Source organism: Triticum urartu, unplaced genomic scaffold, assembly GCF_056163025.1.
Source record: "Triticum urartu cultivar PI428250 unplaced genomic scaffold, HENAU_Tu73 scaffold2, whole genome shotgun sequence".
NCBI classification, from domain to species: domain Eukaryota; kingdom Viridiplantae; phylum Streptophyta; class Magnoliopsida; order Poales; family Poaceae; genus Triticum; species Triticum urartu.
Window position 1 is genome coordinate 8,812,977 of NW_028260368.1, and position 22,098 is coordinate 8,835,074.

At 36.2% G+C, this 22,098-nt stretch overlaps 1 long non-coding RNA gene and 2 other non-coding genes across 3 annotated transcripts in view; 1 reads left to right on the forward strand and 2 right to left on the reverse strand.

Moving 5' to 3' along the window:
* The window catches only part of LOC147952739 (uncharacterized), a 142,184-nt gene that overhangs the window by 113,963 nt on the left and 6,123 nt on the right, over positions 1-22,098 (reverse strand). The gene's annotated exons all lie outside the window — the stretch shown is intronic.
* Positions 6,762-6,834, reverse strand: TRNAT-UGU (transfer RNA threonine (anticodon UGU)). Its single transcript has one exon. It is a non-coding gene; the product is annotated as a tRNA-Thr (tRNA).
* TRNAF-GAA (transfer RNA phenylalanine (anticodon GAA)) lies at positions 8,502-8,574 on the forward strand. Its single transcript has one exon. It is a non-coding gene; the product is annotated as a tRNA-Phe (tRNA).

The following is a 22,098-nucleotide window of genomic DNA, read 5'->3' on the forward strand; positions in this document are numbered from 1 at the left end:
GTATAATGCTCAAGGCTCTAGGCTGAGTAGCAGGAGCAACTTTTAATTTGTTATGAGCCCAAACGATAGATTCAATGAGTTCTTGCCAATAACCACGGCCGCTGAATAAAAACATTAAACTGAAGGCCCAGACAAAATGAGCACCTAAGAAAAAAAGACCATATGCAGATAATGAAGAACCATAAGACTGAATGACTTGCGATGCCTGTGCCCACAAGAAATCTCGAAGCCACCCATTAATCGTAATGGAACTCTGTGCAAAGTTTCCCCCTGTAATATGAGTTACCACCCCTTGATCACTTATAGTACCCCAAACATCCGACTGCATTTTCCAACTGAAATGGAAAATGACTACCGAAATTGCATTGTACATCCAGAATAAACCTAAGAAAACATGATCCCAGGCGGATACTTGACATGTTCCCCCTCGGCCAGGCCCATCGCAAGGAAAGCGAAAACCTAGATTTGCTTTATCGGGTATCAAACGGGAACTCCGAGCAAATAAAACACCTTTCAAAAGTATTAATACAGTCACATGTATGGTAAATGCATGAATGTGATGGACTAAAAAATCTGCGGTTCCTAATGGAATAGGTAACAAAGCCACTTTGCCACCTACTGCTACTAACTCGCCGCCTCCCCACGTTAAGCTAGTACTTGTTGTTGCACCAGGAGCTGTTACGCCAGGCGCAGTAGCATGGATATTTTGTACCCATTGAGCAAAGATAGGTTGTAATTGTATGGCAGTATCCGAAAACATATCTTGTGGACGGCCTAAAGCACTCATGGTATCATTATGAATGTACAAGCCAAAACTGTGAAAACCTAGAAATATACATACCCAGTTAAGGTGGGATATGATTGCATCGCGGTGTCTAAGGACGCGATCTAATAGATCGTTGTATCGAGTAGTTGGATCATAGTCTCTTACCATAAAAATTGCTGCATGTGCAGCAGCACCGACTATTAGAAATCCGCCAATCCACATGTGGTGTGTGAACAAGGAAAGTTGTGTACCATAGTCAGTAGCTAGGTATGGATAGGGAGGCATAGAATACATATGATGAGCTACAACAATGGTTGTAGAGCCTAGCATAGCTAGGTTAAGAGATAATTGAGCATGCCATGACGTTGTTAAGATTTCATAAAGACCCTTATGGCCTTGTCCTGTAAATGGGCCCTTGTGAGCCTCCAAAATATCTTTAAGTCCATGGCCAATACCCCAATTGGTCCTATACATATGACCTGCGATTAGGAAAAGAATAGCAATAGCTAAATGATGGTGCGCAATATCGGTCAGCCAGAGACCACCGGTTACTGGATCTAGTCCTCCGCGAAAAGTCAGAAATTCTGCGTATTTGGACCAATTTAAAGTGAAAAAAGGGGTTGCTCCTTCGGCAAAACTAGGATAAAGTTGAGCCAAAAGGTCCCGATTCAAGATAAATTCATGAGGAAGTGGTATCTCTTTAGGATCCACCCCAGCGTCAAGAAATTGGTTAATTGGTAAAGATACATGAATTTGGTGCCCCGCCCAAGAAAGAGACCCAAGTCCTAATAATCCCGCTAAGTGGTGATTCAACATGGATTCTACATCTTGGAACCAGGCCAATTTGGGAGCGGCTTTGTGATAATGGAACCAACCAGCAAAAAGCATTAACGCTGCAAAAATCAATGCACCAATTGCAGTACAATAGAGTTGTAATTCACTAGTTATTCCAGATGCTCGCCAAAGCTGAAAAAAACCAGAGGTTATTTGGATTCCTCGGAAACCCCCGCCTACATCACCATTCAATATTTCTTGCCCTACTATAGGCCAAACTACCTGAGCACTGGGTCCAATGTGAGTAGGATCACTTAGCCATGCTTCATAATTGGAAAAACGGGCGCCATGAAAGTACATGCCACTCAACCAAAGAAAGATAATGGAAAGTTGCCCGAAATGAGCACTAAAGACTTTTCGAGAAATCTCCTCCAAATCACCAGTATGACTATCGAAATCGTGAGCATCAGCATGTAGGTTCCAGATCCAAGTGGTAGTATCAGGGCCCTTAGCTAGTGTTCTTGAGAAATGGCCGGGTCTGGCCCATTCCTCAAAAGATGTTTTTACAGGATCCCTATCCACAACAATTTTTACTTCTGGTTCCGGCGAACGAATAATCATTAAGTCCTCCTCTTTCCGGACAAGACATACAAAGAGACCCGCCAACTGTCTTTTTAGTGAATCTTTGAAAGATATATATTTTGAAAGATAGATTTTGAAAGATAGATTTTGAAAGATAGATATTGTGATTAGTTCTTTTCTTTACTATCTACCATCCTTCTATTTTTTTTTTAGTTATTCACTGGAGCAATTATATATTGAAGTCAATCCGAGGCAAGTGTTCGGGTCTATTATGACATAAAGATTAGGTGCCTAACGGACATTGTTTATCTTGAAAAACAAATATTTCTCGACGTAAGAAAAAAATCTTTTTTATTTTTAATTTAAGAAACTAGTGTATTTTTTTTGAGGGCATAAGCTCCTATCTATATCTACTTTCCTTGAGCATAATATAGGGTTTTTTATTTGATTCTAAATTCCAAGATAACTCATTAGAATTATTAATAAGATGGTCCTAATATATTAGCAATATTTAGATTGCCCCCTCTTTTTATTCACTTTATTACTTCTATTCTAGACCCTATCCCTATGGTTTATTCTTATGAAATATCATATAAAATAGAAGGTATAAGAAATGGATATAATGAAATTCTTGATTCGATCTTACGACCTAATTTATTTGATTAATGGATCAACAACCAAACCACCCATTTTATGAAAAAGAAGGAGCATGGTCTTATTCAAATTCAAAGCGCTTCGTAATCTTCAACCAGTTCTGTGCTTCAATATAATTTCCCGGAGTAAGCGCTATAGCTTGTTTCCAATATTCAGCAGCTTGATCAAACCAAGCTTCCGCAATTTCCGAATCACCCTGTAGAATGGCCTGTTCTCCTCGGTCGGAATAGGAAGTTCCTTCCCTTAGAACCGTACTTGAGAGTTTCCTACCTCATACGGCTCAGAAATTGCTATCTGAATTTCCCCTATCTTAACTGAATTCGATTTATCAAAAATCGATCCAATTTGTTCTTGGGTTAAGCAGAAGAAATTAATTACCTAAGTTTCAAACCCTAATTTTTATCAATAATCAGTTTGATCTTTTTTCCCACCTTCAGAAGAATGAAGCATAGATAGATATAGAGCCTTCGTTCAAATTTTCTGAGAGGTAACTATCCCGGTTTCATATATGAAATCTCTATAGAATCCTTGAAAAAGACTTTTTTCCATAAGAAAGAAAAAAGAACTTACTATCTTTGGGATCTGATACTACACCGCTGCTTAATCCCTTAGTGGATCGGCTCTATTACATAAGCGGATTCCTAAATTTTGCCCCATATCATGGGATAAGTAAGCAGTTTTTTTTAGTTGTATCGACCCAGTCGCTCACTAATTGATCTTTACGGTGCTTTCTCTATCAATTTGAGAAACTTTATCCATAGAGTAGTAGTATAGGCCATACTTTCTTCGTTTTTTGATTCTCGTGAAGTGTCCTTCCTTCCTACAGCTGATAGGGAAAAATCGTTGTTTTTACGATCCCTATGTAGAAAGCCCTTTTTTTCTAGTATTTACTAGAAAATTTGATCCTCTCTTTTTTTTTTTTCTTTCTATAGTGGAGATAGTCGCACGTAATGACAGATCACGGCCATATTATTAAAAGCTTGCGGTAAGAAGGGGTTTCGTTCTAGTGCCCGGAAATAATATTCCAAAGCCTTTGTATGCTCTCCATTGCTTGTGTGTATAAGGCCTATGTTATAGAGTATATAACTTCGATCATAGGGATCGATTTCTAGTCGCGTAGCTTCATAATAATTTTGCAAAGCTTCCGCATAATTTCCTTCGGATTGAGCCAACATCCGTTACGGTCGTTCATTCTATTCAAAAAATCTCCGTTCCAAAACCGTACATGAGGTTTTCATCTCATACGGCTCCTCCCTTCTGTACATAATAGTACTAAGCGAAATAATCTATAGAATCAAAATAGAATTAGTCCCGTCTCATTATGAACCGAAAGGGGCTGGTATTTTTCCAAGAAATCTCTAGCCAACCTTCCCACAAGAGGTTTTTCTTAACACCAATGAATTCTATTAATGCTAGAGGAAAACGATAGCTCCAATAATTTCTTTGTTCTCAACGCCTCCTATTTAGAGGAATTAGCTACTTCAACGATCTTTGATGGTTATAGGGGTATCCAAAGTACAAACCTGATGGTTGTTTGTTATCCCAACCATTCTTCCCAGCCCTGATACCGATCAGGAAAGGGGTAATTTCTAACAAAGTTTTTCTCTTGTTGATTCCTATTTCTAGGTGTAGTGCTTTTCTCCCCTATGCTGCCTACGGATACTAATAGAGTAGGATTGGCCTGTAATCCATACCATACCATATCCTGTAGGTGTAACCTTTCGCTCAATACTCAAATCTACAATTGAAGTATCTGAAGCCGCATCAATCGAGGATACACGACGGAAGGAATTGTTAGTTCGCCTCACCTTCCCGAAGCGTGGGTTTGTTTGCTTTACAAATTTGGTTCTCTCTATGCCAACCCCCCTCTCTTTTTCGTAAGACTGAGGTATAGGTAGGGCTAAAAAAAAGCAAAAAAAAGAGTCAAATCGCACCATCTCTATAATAAGTAAATGCCTTTTTTTCTCCTGAGGTTGTCGGAATTATTCGCAATAAAATATTGGCTACAATTGAGGAGGTCTTATCAATGAAATTTCCATTTCCACGGGATCTAGGCATAATTCCCAACCCATTCTATATAGAATTGTTTTCATTCCTTCACAAAATAACATAAAAACAAACACATTCGATTCTTATAATTATAAATAGATTGATCCATATGCTCTACTCTAAATCCATATGCTTTAAATGGATAAGAGAGATATGGATTTTCCGCTCAGCTCAAATTGTATCCTTTTCCTTCTGCTTGGACACGAAGAGATATGAAATATTTGACTAAGACTGGATTTCATTCCACTTTCCTATTTCTGAACAACAACTTATGTTATCAACTATTTCGTGTTTTCAAAGTTATTAATTGTCTCATACCCTATTTTTGATTTCGATAGTATGGTGTAGCGTATCTTATGCAAACGGAATTCTAAGGTTTCTTTATTTTATTATGCAATAAGAAGAATTCTTCCATTTTCTTTTTCTTTAGTTGCGGGAAAACCCAAATTAAAACTTTTATTTTATAGCGAGCGCAATTTCTAGTAAAAAATCCTGTATCCTTCCACTTAGATCAAAAGGAATTTTTCCAATAGAACTATGGAACCCCCGAGTGGTTGCGGTTGTACCTGTACTGCAGGAATAAGAAAACTCGCTATTCACTCAGTTTATTTTCCATAATAAGTTATGTAGGAGAGATGGCCGAGCGGTTCAAGGCGTAGCATTGGAACTGCTATGTAGACTTTTGTTTACCGAGGGTTCGAATCCCGTCTCTTTCCGTTTTTCTTAATTCATCAACGTTAAGGATCACAATGTATCAAATCAAATAACAATTTTTTCCAGCAATAATATAATATCTTATATTATCTTATTTTGATTTAATAGAAATTAGAAATTCTCTATAGCAAATTACTGTGGTATGTAAAATACACATAGAGGAAAAAAGAAAAAAGGATCCTAATCCTAGGGTTAATCAATTTTAGCTAGTTGATGGGAAAATACAAATTAATGGTAATGGTCTTAGGGCGATTTAGTTCGGGGAAAGGGGAAGGGGAAGAAAATTCTATGAACCTTTCCTTTTTTCGTTAAGTTCAAGTCTGACGAGAGTAATATTCTACAACTAACAACTCATTTATTTTGAGACCGACCCACTTCCTATCTAGGATTTTATTTACTAGTCCTTTATATTCCAACGTGTCAATCGCCAAATGCTTTGGCAATTTCCCCGGGTCCGATGAAGCAATATAATTTTGAACCAGACCTTTTGATCTTTGGTTATCTTTCGTAGTAATAATATCTCGGGGTTTGCAACGAAAACTTGGTATATTGACTATACGACCATTAACTAAAATATGTCTATGGTTGACTAATTGGCGGGCCCCAGGAATGGTTGAAGCCATACCCAATCGAAAAAGGATATTATCCAAACGCATTTCAAGTAATTGTAGTAAAACCTGGCCTGTTGACCTTTTTGCTTTTCCAGCGATATGTACATATCTAAGTAATTGTCGTTCTGTCAGACCATAATGAAAACGCAATTTCTGTTTTTCTTGAAGACGAATACGATATTGCTCCTTTTTCCCAGAATTGAATTTTTTTTTAAGATTACTTCCGGATTTAGGTGTTTTTCTAGTGAGTCCTGGTAAAGCTCCCAGACGGCGTATTTTTTTTAAACGAGGTCCTCGATAACGGGACATGAAGACTCCTTTTTTTATTTTATTGAAATTTCATTTTACACAATTAATTTCATTGTATTTACATTACAGAATACATCGAAATTAAAACTGAATTAAACTACAGGATAAACAGAGTAAAATCAACTAAAGTACCCCAAAAAATGGAATTTCATCAAAATCTTTTTTTTTTGTATATATATTATTTATTTTATTGTTTTGTATCTAGCAAAATTGTAAGGTAAAAAACATAAAAGATCCTGGATTCTCCATTTAATTCGGAAAAAAAGAGATTCTTGTTCGTAGAACATCGATAGAGAAAAAAAAGCCGACTATCGGATTTGAACCGATGACCCTCGCATTACAAATGCGATGCTCTAACCTCTGAGCTAAGTGGGCTTACATAACGGAAATAGTGTAACAAATAGAAATAGGTATAGTATAGGAAATCCGTAAAATCTCAGATATTAGTTATTAATCTTAGCTATTAACTAGTTCTAAATTTGAAGTTATACTTATAAAAATAAAAAAATACTAAAACTTCTTAAAGATAAAGTTAGCTTGATATGCTTAACTATAGGATATTAAAAAATAAAATTATAGAATTTATTGGTATTTTCATTCGATCATTATAGACTTTATTATTTGTTAATAATTTGAGGATTAATATTTCACTAAGGGGAACATAGAGTCAGAGTAAATAAAATTGCTAATTCTGATTAGAAAAAAAGAATAAATATCAAGCGTTATAGTATAATTTTGAATACTATAAAAAAGTAAGACGGGAGGTGGGGGAGATAAAAACTTTTGGATATATTGATTCGGATTGAATTGCAAATACATCAAGGATAGAATCAATTCAATTCTGAATTGCAATAAGCAAGCGAGGTCTCTCAAATAGAGTCGAACTGAACTGCTAGACTACGTTGAGTGATGAACTCAATGATTCAAAAAAAAAACTAAGAGATGGATGAAATTACACAAGGAATCCTGGTCTCAAAGAAGAGGGAAATGGGGATATGGCGAAATCGGTAGACGCTACGGACTTGATTGTATTGAGCCTTGGTATGGAAACCTGCTAAGTGGTAACTTCCAAATTCAGAGAAACCCTGGAATTAAAAAAGGGCAATCCTGAGCCAAATCCGTGTTTTGAGAAAACAAGGGGTTCTCGAACTAGAATACAAAGGAAAAGGATAGGTGCAGAGACTCAATGGAAGCTGTTCTAACGAATCGAGTTAATTACGTTGTGTTGTTAGTGGAATTCCTTCTAGTTCTAAATTAGAGAAAGAGGGGTTTTATACCTTATACATTTAATAAACACGTATAGATACTGACATAGCAAACGATTAATCACAGAACTCATATTATATTCTAATTATAATATAGGTTCTTTATCTTTTTTAAAAATGAAATTAGAAATGATAATGATTATGAAATAAAAAACTCATATCATAATTTTTTTTTTTCATTATTGTGAATCCACTCCAATCGAATATTGAATAATCAAATTCTTCAATTAAAATTCAAAGTTTTCGAGATCTTTAAAAAAGTGGATTAATCGGACGAGGACAAAGAGAGAGTCCCATTCTACATGTCAATACTGACAACAATGAAATTTCTAGTAAAAGGAAAATCCGTCGACTTTATAAGTTGTGAGGGTTCAAGTCCCTCTATCCCCAAATCCTCTTTTATTCCCTAACTATACTATATTATTATTATTTATCCTCTTTTTTTTTTTCTTTTTATCAATGCACTTTTTTTTCTTTTTATCAATGCAATGGGTTTAAGATTCATTAGCTTTCTCATTCTACTCTTTCACAAAGGAATGCGAAGAGAACTCAATGGATCTTATCCTATTCATTGAATAGATTTCTTTTTTATTAGAGTATCGGCAAGAAATCTTGGTTATTCACTCTATTTTTAAGTTTTATTTAAGTAAACCATGCACAATGCATAGGACTACCCCCCCCATTTTCAAATTTAAAATTTGAAATACTTTAATTAATTTTTAGTCCTTTTAATTGACATAGATACAAATACTCTACTAGGATGATGCACAAGAAAAGGTCAGGATAGCTCAGTTGGTAGAGCAGAGGACTGAAAATCCTCGTGTCACCAGTTCAAATCTGGTTCCTGGCAGAGAAAAAAAAAAAAAAGATCCACCGAATAGGTATTGATCCAAATACCTCGAGATGGATTGTGATACATATTCATTAATAATATTTATTCATCTAAGTGGATAAATCTATAATATAAATATAGAGGCACTTCTTTTTCTTTTTAAAGAAGTTTTAAAATATATCTTTTCTTTATGATAAAGAAGGGGGTGAGATTCCCCTTTATTTTTTTGCGTTTCTTAATTTTGTATTCCGCTATTCCGACGAATATTTTTTTAGTCTTGCTTATCTTTATCTTATCTTATTTTCCTAGTTGTGCTAAGTAATGTGCGCGGTACAAAGTTCCTGGTAGAGAACTTCTTTGAGTCATCCTATTTTTCTGTTCATATGAAGGAAATTAATATGCGATTTTCAAAATAGGGGAATCCAAATGAAACCCTTTTTTTGCTCAGTCTATCTGGAATGCTTTTGTATAATTAGGAATTAATTATAAATAGGTATTCCGTTTCATCTAGGAAAAGAACCTAAAAATATTCCTTGACTTGAATAAAATCTGGAGTTGTGTTGTATAAGTGAGCATGAATTTCTTATCATTCAATGAGCATCTTGTATTTCATAAAAATTGGGGGTTATATAATCCTTACGTAAGGGCCAGCCTATCCAACTTTCAGGCATTAGGATACGTTTAAGGCGCGGATGATTATCATAAGAGATTCCCACCATATCATAAGATTCGCGTTCTTGAAAATCGGCACTTCTCCAAATCCAGAAGACAGACGGAATTCTAGGATTATCCTTTTGGGCAAAGACTTTTATGCAGACTTCTTCTGGATTATCTATACCATATTGTATTCTCGTAAGATGATACACGCTAGCTAAAGATCCACCGGGTGCTACATCATAAGCACATTGGGAGCGTAAATAATTGTAACCATATACATATAAAATGACAGCAATGGAATCCCAATCCCCTGCTTTTATTTGTAAAGTCTCTATTCCTCGGTGATCAAAGCCCAAAGATCTATGAACCACCTCATGTTTGACTAGCCAATTAGATAACCAACCCTGCTGCATTGTCTTCATCTCTCCCTCTTTGTATAAATATTTCACATTTCGGATGCAAGTTTGAAAGATTGCCCTGCTTTTTATTTTTCTACACAAAAGAGCCCCTCTCCTAATTCACTAATTTGTAGGAAGGTACTGAACTTTTGGATTTGAAAAAAGTTTCAGAAGATATATCTAATGTAGATGGTGATTGATAGAGCAATTCTTGCTCATAAGTTCCTGTATGAGTACTGCGCCTAACATAAAGCTTGTGACTGGTAGTAAAACATCTATTTTTATTTTGAGATAGAGTTTGATCCTCAACTATTTCTCGCGATATCTTCTTACGAAGTTTTGTTAGGGCATCTATAACTGCCTCCGGTTTAGGTGGGCAGCCCGGCAAGTAGACATCCACAGGAATTAACTTATCAACTCCCCGAACAGTACTATAGGAATCCGTACTGAACATTCCCCCTGTAATAGTACAGGCTCCCATAGCAATGACGTATTTTGGTTCAGGCATTTGCTCGTATAATCTCACTAAAGAGGGAGCCATTTTCATTGTTACCGTACCGGCTGTTAAAATTAGGTCTGCTTGCCTAGGACTTGATCTTGGTACCAATCCATAACGATCAAAGTCGAATCGTGAGCCTATTAATGAAGCAAATTCAATGAAACAACAACTGGTACCGTATAGAAGGGGCCATAAACTGGAGAGTCTTGACCAATTCGAAAGATCATTTGGTGTAGTTGAAATAACAGAATTGGAACTTGTTTGGTCAAGTAAGGGAAACTCAATCAAATTCATAACTGTCTCAATAGAATCTTTTCCTTCTTTTTTTTTGTCTAAATATTCAGTTAAGACCATTCCAAGGCTCCTTTTCGCCATGCATAAACTAAACCAACAACTAAGATAAGCACGAAAATCAAAGCTTCGATAAAAACGGATACACCCAATACGTCGAAACTCATTGCCCAAGGGTATAGAAAGACGGTTTCCACATCAAAAACAACAAAAACGAGCGCAAACATATAATAGCGTATTCGGAATTGTACCCAAGCCCCTCCCATGGGTTCTATACCCGATTCATAACTAGAAAGCTTCTCTGGTCCTTCACTAACCGGGGCTAAAAGTCCTGAAATCGAAAATGCCAAAATAGGAATAAGGCTTGCTATTATTAGAAATGTCCAAAAAATATCATATTCGTGAAGCAGAAACATAATGTACTCCCATTAATGTGGAATAGGCGGAACTTAAATTAGTCAATTCAATTCAGCATTGTCAATTTATCCAGAACTTCTCTCTTTTCCTCGGTGAAACAAGAATCTTTTTTGTTCAAACAAAAGCGCTTAGTTTAAGTTTAGCCTTTGTTTCCTCTGTGCTGCATCTTCTTTAAAGATTCATCCAATGGAATCCCAACTCCCTTTCTTTTGGATTTCCATTCTATTTAGATATGGTGTATGTAGATCTAATTCTTATATAAAGAAAACTTTCTCGTTTCACTTTGTCTCGCTTTCTCTAGAATCTCTAGAAAAAAGAATAGCTCTATCCTTTATTTAATATTTAATAATAAAATAATAAGAGACTATTAAATAAAAATGAGAATACTACTAAATTAGAACCTAATTAAGATAGTAGGACTAATCTATGCAGTATAATTAATGAGAAGTAATACTATAAAATAAAAATAAAGAACTCTATTTCAGAACTATGAGACAGAATATTCTGTTTTCTTATTTACTCTTTACTTTATTTTTTCTATTTAAAGTTGATCAATTTACATAATGTATCTATAAACAAAGTAATAAATATACTTAAAACAAAGTAGGAATTCGCAAAATGGATAAAATCATTGCAGTTATTATAGGGAAGTCTAGAGATATCCTATTTGAAGGAGGACGGGATTCAAATCAGGGAAAGGATCCTTTCTTCTATTGATTTGATAGAAATTCGTTTTTCTTTTCCTGTCTGTATGATTTTGATTTTCGATGAATGAGCCTTTGGTAATGCTTTTATCTCTATTCTATGTCGCAGGCGCCTATCCAGTCTATAAACAAATACTAATGAGAAAATGAAAACTATACTAAACTAAAGAAAACATAGGATAGAGATCCTAAAATCTAAAAAAGGGCATATTAGGGCTATACGGATTCGAACCGTAGACCTTCTCGGTAAAACAGATCAAACGGATTATTATCGAAATGATTTGAACTGTTTCAAAGACCCAACATGCATTTTTTTGCATTGGGCTCTTTCATAAACTGATTTAAAGATCAGTTAGTCCACCATAGTTTTTCTTTACGGAAAGATAATGAGATGGCTCCCTGTGCTCTGATTGATTTTTTGTATTATGATCTATCTAGGAGCAATACCAAAGTGTTTCAAAGGAGGATTACCTTGACTTAGGTCTGCCTCCGGTCTAAATTAAATCAACCTAAGTGAAATGGAGTCTCTATCGTTCCACTGCAAGAGTTAACTATGAGACTTCATACACCTTAAAGTTCATAGAACGAAAAGAAGTTTTTTGGAGGCCCTTATCCTCATTACGCCTAGCATTTAGTGGGCTGGATATTTACCTTATCAACTAGCAAATCCATAAGGGTTCTATTTGATTAGGCACCTGAATTGGCACCTGAATCGGACTGAACCGACTGTTTGTCAGGCTACTGTTCTCCTATTCTCTCGAATCTATGAAGTAAGACATTGATTTTGCAATAAGATCGATTATGTTCATTGCATAATAAGCTCCTTTGAAAAGCATTGGCGCACGTGTAAACGAGTTGCTCTACCGAACTGAGCTATAGCCCTTATCAGAGATATCTTAACATATAGATAATTTCTTGTCAAGATGAATATTTTCTAATGCCAGAGGATACCCCTTTGATCTGTATCTGTTTAGTATTTAGTTTAGTATTTAGTATATAACAGACCAATAACAGAGCGGTATTGCTTAGAAAAGGGATTCAATATATAATCGATCGAAGTAATGGGTCTTCCTTTGTGGTGATAAATTGCCTACTTAACTCAGTGGTTAGAGTATTGCTTTCATACGGCGGGAGTCATTGGTTCAAATCCAATAGTAGGTAAGTAGGTAGAAAAATTACTAGATAGCATTGGACTTACTTCGCTTCGCTATCTAATAACTTTTTCTACCCCTCTTCCCTTTTTCTTTGTATCAACTATAAACCACTGGATTGTCTTCAATTGGATGGGGGAATCCAATTGACAGCCTCGATTCGTATCCTAGCTCGTCTGAGAGCGAGCTTCGCTTCAACCAAATCTTTCGTACCCTCAGCTTTACTCAAGTTAGCTTCGGCTATTTCAAGTGCCTTTTGAGCTTCTTCCGGATCAATATCACTACCCAGTTCCGCATCATTTCCTAAAATGATGATCTCATTATTAACTATTCTCGCAAAACCGCTCCACAGAATCGCTGTTAACCATTGGTCGTTGAGGAGGCGTATTCTCAAAGGACCCATATCTACTGCTGTGTTAATGGGGGCGTGGTTTGGTAATACGCCAATTTGGCCACTATTAGTGGATAAAATGATTTCTTTCACTTCACAATCCCAAATAATTCGCTTAGGAGTCAGTACATAAAGATTTAATTTCATTTCTTCGATTTGTTCTCCTCTTCTAAGGTTATAGCTTTCGTGCTAGCTTCATCGATGTTACCCACCAAATAAAAAGCCTGTTCAGGTAGGCCGTCTAATTCTCCGGAAAGGATTAGTTGAAATCCCCTAATAGTTTCCGCAAGAGCAACATACTTTCCTGGAGAACCAGTAAAAACTTCTGCCACAAAGAACGGTTGTGATAAGAAACGCTCAATTTTTCTTGCTCTTGCTACAGTTAAACGATCCTCTTCCGATAATTCATCCAAGCCAAGAATTGCGATAATGTCCTGAAGTTCTTTGTAACGTTGTAAAGTTTCCTTAACTCTTTGCGCAGTTTCATAATGTTCGTTGCCAACGATCCGAGGCTGTAACATAGTCGAGGTTGAATCTAAAGGATCTACTGCTGGATAAATACCCTTGGAAGCTAATCCTCTGGAAAGTACGGTAGTAGCATCCAAATGTGCAAATGTTGTGGCAGGGGCAGGGTCGGTCAAATCGTCTGCAGGTACATAAACTGCTTGAATCGAAGTTATAGATCCCTTTTTAGTAGAAGCAATTCTTTCTTGCAAAGAACCCATTTCTGTACTAAGAGTAGGTTGATAACCCACTGCGGAGGGCATTCTCCCTAATAAAGCGGATACCTCTGATCCTGCTTGAACAAAACGAAAGATATTATCGATAAATAAAAGCACGTCTTGCTTATTAACATCTCGGAAATATTCCGCCATAGTTAGGGCAGTTAAACCAACTCTCATACGAGCTCCCGGTGGTTCATTCATTTGGCCATAGACTAGAGCTACCTTTGATTCCTCAATATTTTTTTCATTAATTACTCCGGATTCCTTCATTTCCATATAAAGATCATTTCCTTCACGAGTCCGTTCCCCTACTCCACCGAATACGGATACGCCCCCATGAGCTTTAGCAATGTTATTGATTAATTCCATGATCAGTACTGTTTTACCTACTCCAGCCCCCCCAAATAGTCCTATTTTTCCTCCACGTCGATAAGGAGCTAAAAGATCGACGACCTTAATACCTGTTTCAAAGATGGATAATTTCGTATCTAACTCGATAAAGGCAGGCGCAGATCTATGAATAGGGAACGTTGCACTACTATCTACAGGACCCAAATTGTCAACAGGCTCCCCAAGAACGTTGAAAATTCGTCCGAGAGTAGCTCCACCGACCGGAACACTGAGAGGAGCTCCCGTGTCAATCACTTCCATTCCTCTCATCAACCCGTCCGTAGCACTCATAGCTACAGCTCTAACTCGATTATTTCCTAATAATTGTTGTACCTCACAAGTCACATTAATTTGCTTATCGGCAGTGTCTCTACTCTGGACTACCAAAGCGTTATAAATATAAGGTAACTTGCCTGGGGGAAAAGTGACATCCAGCACGGGTCCAATAATTTGATCGATACGACCTGTACTTTTTTCTTCAATTGTGGAAACCCCGGGAGGAGAAGTAGTAGGATTGGTTCTCATAATTATCACATAATTAAAAAAAAGGAATTTGTCGAAATTTTTCTTTTTTTATTGTTGAATAATGCCAAATCAAATCAAAAAAAATCCAAAAGTAAAAAGGAAATGAATTAGTTAATTCAATAAGAGAGAAAAGGGGACCAGGACTTGATTTCGTTGCCCAAGCGAATCCCATTCAATCGTTTACTCATGGAATGAGTCCATTGGAAAGTTCAATCAATCTTTTTTTTCATATACATTTTGCCTTTTGTGGAGGATCTGTGCCTACTCTACTTTCCTATCTAGGACTTCGATATACAAAATATATACTACTGTGAAGCATAGATTGCTGTCAACAAAGAATTTTATTAGTATTTAGTTAGGTATTTGCATTCAAAATAAGAAAAGAGAACTATTAAGAACTTGTAAAATAAGGATTAGGAATTAATTTGGGTTGCGCTATATCTATCAAAGAGTATACAATAATTATGGATTTGGTAAATCAAATCCATGGTTTAATAACGAACCGTGTTAACTTACCATAACAACAACTCAATTCCTATCGAATTCCTATATTGGAATTCCTATAGGATAGAACATACACAGGGTGTACGCATTATATATGAATGAAACATATTCATTAACCTAAGCATGCCCTCAATTTTCTTTAATGAGTTGATATTATATTAATTGAATATCCTTTTTGTTTTACGAGATTTTTGCTAAAGTTTCATTTACGCCTAATTAACATCGAGTAGACCCTGTTATTGTGAGAATTCTTAATTCAAGAGTTATAGGGAGGGACTTATGTCACCACAAACAGAAACTAAAGCAGGTGTTGGATTTCAAGCTGGTGTTAAAGATTATAAATTGACTTACTACACCCCAGAGTATGAAACTAAGGATACTGATATCTTGGCAGCATTCCGAGTAAGTCCTCAGCCTGGGGTTCCGCCCGAAGAAGCAGGGGCTGCAGTAGCTGCCGAATCTTCTACTGGTACATGGACAACTGTTTGGACTGATGGACTTACCAGTCTTGATCGTTACAAAGGACGATGCTATCACATCGAGCCTGTTGCTGGGGAAGACAACCAATGGATCTGTTATGTAGCTTATCCATTAGACCTATTTGAAGAGGGTTCCGTTACTAACATGTTTACTTCCATTGTAGGTAACGTATTTGGTTTCAAAGCCCTACGTGCTCTACGTTTGGAGGATCTACGAATTCCCCCTACTTATTCAAAAACTTTCCAAGGCCCGCCTCATGGTATCCAAGTTGAAAGAGATAAGTTGAACAAGTACGGTCGTCCTTTATTGGGATGTACTATTAAACCAAAATTGGGATTATCCGCAAAAAATTATGGTAGAGCGTGTTATGAGTGTCTACGTGGTGGACTTGATTTTACCAAAGATGATGAAAACGTAAACTCACAACCATTTATGCGCTGGAGAGACCGTTTTGTCTTTTGTGCCGAAGCTATTTATAAATCACAGGCCGAAACCGGTGAAATCAAGGGGCATTACTTGAATGCGACTGCGGGTACATGTGAAGAAATGATTAAGAGAGCTGTATTTGCAAGAGAATTAGGGGTTCCTATTGTAATGCATGACTACTTAACTGGGGGATTCACCGCAAATACTACTTTGGCTCATTATTGCCGCGACAATGGCCTACTTCTTCACATTCACCGTGCAATGCATGCAGTTATTGATAGACAGAAAAATCATGGTATGCATTTCCGTGTATTAGCTAAAGCATTGCGTATGTCTGGGGGAGATCATATCCACTCCGGTACAGTAGTAGGTAAGTTAGAAGGGGAACGCGAAATGACTTTAGGTTTTGTTGATTTATTGCGCGATGATTTTATTGAAAAAGATCGTGCTCGCGGTATCTTTTTCACTCAGGACTGGGTATCCCATGCCAGGTGTTATACCGGTAGCTTCAGGTGGTATTCATGTTTGGCATATGCCAGCTCTGACCGAAATCTTTGGGGACGATTCTGTATTACAATTTGGTGGAGGAACTTTAGGACATCCTTGGGGAAATGCACCTGGTGCAGCAGCTAATCGAGTGGCTTTAGAAGCCTGTGTACAAGCTCGTAACGAAGGGCGCGATCTTGCTCGCGAAGGTAATGAAATTATCCGAGCAGCTTGCAAATGGAGTCCTGAACTAGCCGCAGCTTGTGAAGTATGGAAGGCGATCAAATTCGAGTTCGAGCCGGTAGATACTATTGATTAACTAGATAAAACTAAAGATAAAGAAGGTATAAATAAAAAAGAAACGAAATAAAAAGAGAAAAAAATCAGTTATGAAATGCAGTAATTCTTCTTTATTCTTCTAATTGATTGCAATTAAACTCGGCTCAATCTTTTTTAGAAAAAAAAGATTGAGCCGAATAAAAATAGATCATGATATGATCATGAGACTTGACAAATTGAGATTCGTCTATTCTATATATCTAGAATATATATATTAAGGTATAATACAATAAAGAAATACAAATAAAATAATAAAATAATAAAATATAGTATTATCATATGATAATGATAATGGAATCAAATACGCAGTATTTACAGAAAAAAGTCTTCGTTTATTGGGAAAGAATCAATATACTTTTAATGTCGAATCGGGATTCACTAAGACAGAAATAAAGCATTGGGTCGAACTCTTCTTTGGTGTTAAGGTGGTAGCTGTGAATAGCCATCGACTACCTGGAAAAGGTAGAAGAATAGGACCTATTCTGGGCCATACAATGCATTACAGACGTATGATCATTACCCTTCAACCGGGTTATTCTATTCCACTTCTAGATAGAGAAAAAAACTAAAGGAGAATGAATGAAAAAAGACATAGTTTGGAAGTTAGACCTTTTTATAGGACTCTCTTTCAATTTCAAAAAAGAGGACGTTTGAAACTTTTAACAGGCGTAATCGTGAGTCAACAAGTGACTCGAACTGTGTGTAAAAAAAGAAGCATTTTTTTTTTTTCAAAATGCTAGAACTAGATAAGGAAGTTTTCTATAACCTTGAGAAAAAGGATAAAAAGGTAGTTTTTTTTTAGTTTATGACTCCGATCAAGAGCGAGAAATCCTTGATTTGGGATTGGACATAGAACCTGGACCCATCGTAGAGACGTTTAGTTCAAAAGAAAGGATCGTATCCTGATGGTAAGAATTATACTTTCGTGGAAATACAGCGCTATAGACTTCAATGCGGTAGAGTAGACGTTTTGTTTCTAATTTTTCTGGACCAAACCTCCGCTCCGACCCAACGATACAATGAATTTTTTCTGTTCATATTCATAAATAAAAAAGATTCGGAATCGCAATGCTACTATATGCGTCCAGAGGAGTATTTGGAATAATATTCTTCTATAATCCATTATTGCGGGGGGTCTTACTAACAGGGCTTCGCTGCACGGGACAGGTCTTCGTCGAAAAGCTAACTCCACCCGGCATTTTCATACCCTTTCTTTGGGTGGTATATCGCCTTTTAAAGTCTAAGAGGGTAGTAGGGGATCTATAGTAGGTAAGATAATTTGCCCTTTGATTTTGATTGAATATACTATTTTTCCGCCTTTACCACGCATTATTGTATGCGCTTCTAGAGAAGTATGTATGCAGGAAGTAAATTCTAACCGCTTTCTTTTGAATCCAATTTCAAATTAGATTAGAAAGATAGAAAGGCCATGAGGATGGGAAAATCAAAATAAAATCTTTTTAATTAGTTCTCCTTTTTTGGAATTTTCTTATTATCCTTTCATTTTTTTTACAGAATATTTTTCAAACTAAAAATAAAAAATACAATACAATAGTCAATATTCCTTATAATAGATATACTTAATTATATCATAAGAATCTTAAGATATTTTTCGACTAGATAGAAATAGTAAATTTGAATTGAGACACCTATTCCATGACGGATTTAAACTTACCTTCTATTTTCGTGCCTTTAGTAGGCTTAGTATTTCCGGCAATTGCAATGACTTCTTTATTTCTTTATGTGCAAAAAAATAAGATTGTCTAGTATTTTTTAGTGTAAGTAATATAATATGGTAGGGTATGTGGCTTTTTCTACACACACTTTCTACACACAAATGAAAAACGGTTATGGATGCGGATATAGGCTACGAGCATAAATGCATGAATATGCAGAGCCAGGTATAGCGAGTTTTATTTTATTTATTTTAATTGAATCAACGAATATTTTTTGAATAGAAAGTCAATGTATCTAACCTATTATTTCACAGGAGTACTAGTTGCTGAAGGCGATTTCAGAATCAAAAAAAGTAAAGTCAAAATTATTTAGCTTATTCTCTCAATTTCAATCGACCGCTGCTGGATTTAGTATATCTAATATGAATTGGCGATCAGAACACATATGGGTAGAACTTCTAAAAGGTTCTCGAAAAAGGGGTAATTTTTTCTGGGCCTGTATTCTTTTTCTAGGTTCACTAGGATTCTTATCGGTTGGGATTTCCAGTTATCTTGGTAAGAATATTATATCTATACTTCCATCTCAAGAAATTCTTTTTTTTCCGCAGGGGGTCGTGATGTCTTTCTACGGAATCGCAGGCCTATTCATTAGCTCCTACTTGTGGTGTACTATTTTGTGGAATGTAGGTAGTGGTTATGACCGATTCGATAGAAAAGAGGGAATAGTGTGCATTTTTCGTTGGGGATTCCCTGGAATAAAACGTCGCGTCTTCCTTCGATTCCTTATGCGGGATATCCAATCAATTAGAATTCAGGTTAAAGAGGGTCTTTATCCTCGTCGTATTCTTTATATGGAAATCCGGGGCCAGGGGATCATTCCCTTGACTCGTACTGATGATAAATTTTTTACTCCACGAGAAATTGAACAAAAAGCTGCCGAATTGGCCTATTTCTTGCGCGTACCAATTGAAGTATTTTGAGGTATCTTTTTTGAACTGAGTTGAATGAAGAAAAGAAGAATTGGAAGAAGAAAAGTTTTCTCAACACAGGGAGGAAGTCCCTTCTAAATTGGATTTGTTATTGTAAGGGGATTTTTAAGTATTTATCTAAAGGAAGGAACAAACGAGGATAAGAGAAATTTGCTTTTAATTTTTTTTTATCCAAGTTAGATATATCGCATACTATTCTTCCTTTTTCATCCGAAAGGGCTTTTTTTTTATTCTATTTCACTATTTCATTCCATCTAGATCTAAGAAAGAACCCAATGCACTGAAATTCCACTAATAACTAATATACAAAAAAGAAGAATAGATACAGGGTATCAAACCTATAGAGTTTTTGCTTCAAAGAAATAGAAATATCATGAAATAGAAATATCATCATATAGAGTCAGGGAATGGAATAGAGTCAGCGAATGAAGCATATTCATTAACAACTCCATTTACAGATCAAAAATGAAAAAAAAGAAAGCATTGCCTTCTTTACTATATCTTGTATTTATCGTACTTTTGCCTTGGGGGGTCTCTTCCTCATTTAACAAATGTCTGGAACTTTGGATTAAGAATTGGTGGAATACCAGGCAATCCGAAACTCTCTTAACTGATATTCAAGAGAAAAGGATTCTAGAAAGATTCATAGAATTAGAAGAACTTTCTCTCTTGGACGAGATGATAAAAGGGAAACTAAAGACACATGTACAAAAACCTCCTACAGGAATACACAAGGAAATAATACAATGGGTCAAAATAAATAATGAGGATCATCTCCATACCATTTTGCATTTCTCGACAAATATAATCTGTTTGGCTATTCTAAGTGGTTCTTTTTTTCTGGGTAAAGAGGAACTTGTCATTTTGAATTCTTGGGTTCAGGAATTCTTCTATAATTTAAATGACTCAATAAAAGCTTTTTTTATTCTTTTAGTTACTGATTTTTTTGTTGGATTTCACTCCACCCGTGGTTGGGAACTAGTAATTCGTTGGGTCTACAACGATTTTGGATGGGCTCCTAACGAGCTTATTTTCACTATTTTTGTTTGTAGTTTTCCAGTAATTCTAGATACATGTTTGAAATTTTGGGTCTTTTTTTGTTTAAATCGTCTATCTCCTTCGCTTGTAGTCATTTATCATTCAATTAGTGAAGCATAAATTCATTTGATCTCCCGATATTAATATTAATCAAATTAGCAAGCATCTTTTTTTAGAAAGAAAGCCCTTTTCCATTTTAGCAAAATTCTTTCTATTTATACCTACTTTAAGGTATTCATCATTGCAGTACAACTGTTGCAGTAGAATGACAACAGATTCGTGTATAGGGAACTAGATTAGCTTAGCTACCTATCTAATTTATTGTAGAAATTCTGGGATCTGCGATTGGACATGGAAAATAGAAATACTTTTTCTTGGGTAAAGGAACAGATAACTCGATCGATTTCTGTATCGATCATGATATACGTAATAACTCGGACATCTATTTCAAATGCATATCCCATTTTTGCGCAGCAGGGTTATGAAAACCCACGAGAAGCAACTGGACGAATTGTATGTGCCAATTGCCATTTAGCTAGCAAGCCCGTCGATATTGAAGTTCCCCAAGCTGTGCTTCCCGATACTGTATTTGAAGCAGTTCTTCGAATTCCTTATGATATGCAATTGAAACAAGTTCTTGCTAATGGAAAAAAGGGAGGGTTGAATGTAGGTGCTGTTCTTATTTTGCCCGAGGGATTCGAATTAGCGCCGCCCGATCGTATTTCCCCTGAGTTAAAAGAAAAGATAGGAAATCTTGCTTTTCAGAGTTATCGTCCCGATAAAAAAAACATTCTTGTGATAGGCCCTGTTCCCGGTAAGAAATATAGTGAAATTGTCTTTCCCATTCTTTCCCCTGATCCTGCTACGAAGAAAGATGCTCATTTCTTAAAATATCCCATATATGTAGGGGGAAACCGAGGAAGAGGACAGATCTATCCTGATGGTAGCAAGAGTAACAATACAGTCTATAATGCTACGTCAACAGGTATAGTAAGAAAAATACTACGTAAAGAAAAGGGGGGGTATGAAATATCCATAGTTGATGCATCAGATGGACGCCAAGTGATTGATATTATACCTCCCGGACCAGAACTTCTTGTTTCAGAGGGGGAATCCATCAAGCTTGATCAACCATTAACAAGCAATCCTAATGTGGGAGGTTTTGGTCAGGGGGACGCAGAAATCGTGCTTCAGGATCCATTACGTGTCCAAGGCCTTTTGTTCTTCTTCGCATCCGTTATTTTGGCACAAGTTTTTTTGGTTCTCAAAAAGAAACAGTTTGAAAAGGTTCAATTGTACGAAATGAATTTCTAGGTCCCGGGATTTCTTACCATCAAGTTGGTAAAAAGCCTCGATTTATTGGCAATTGCTAGAATTATCTATGATCTATTTTGGAAATCCTTTTTTTGTTTAGACTGCTTTTTGTTTATGAGATGTCTGGAATTCCTTATTTATA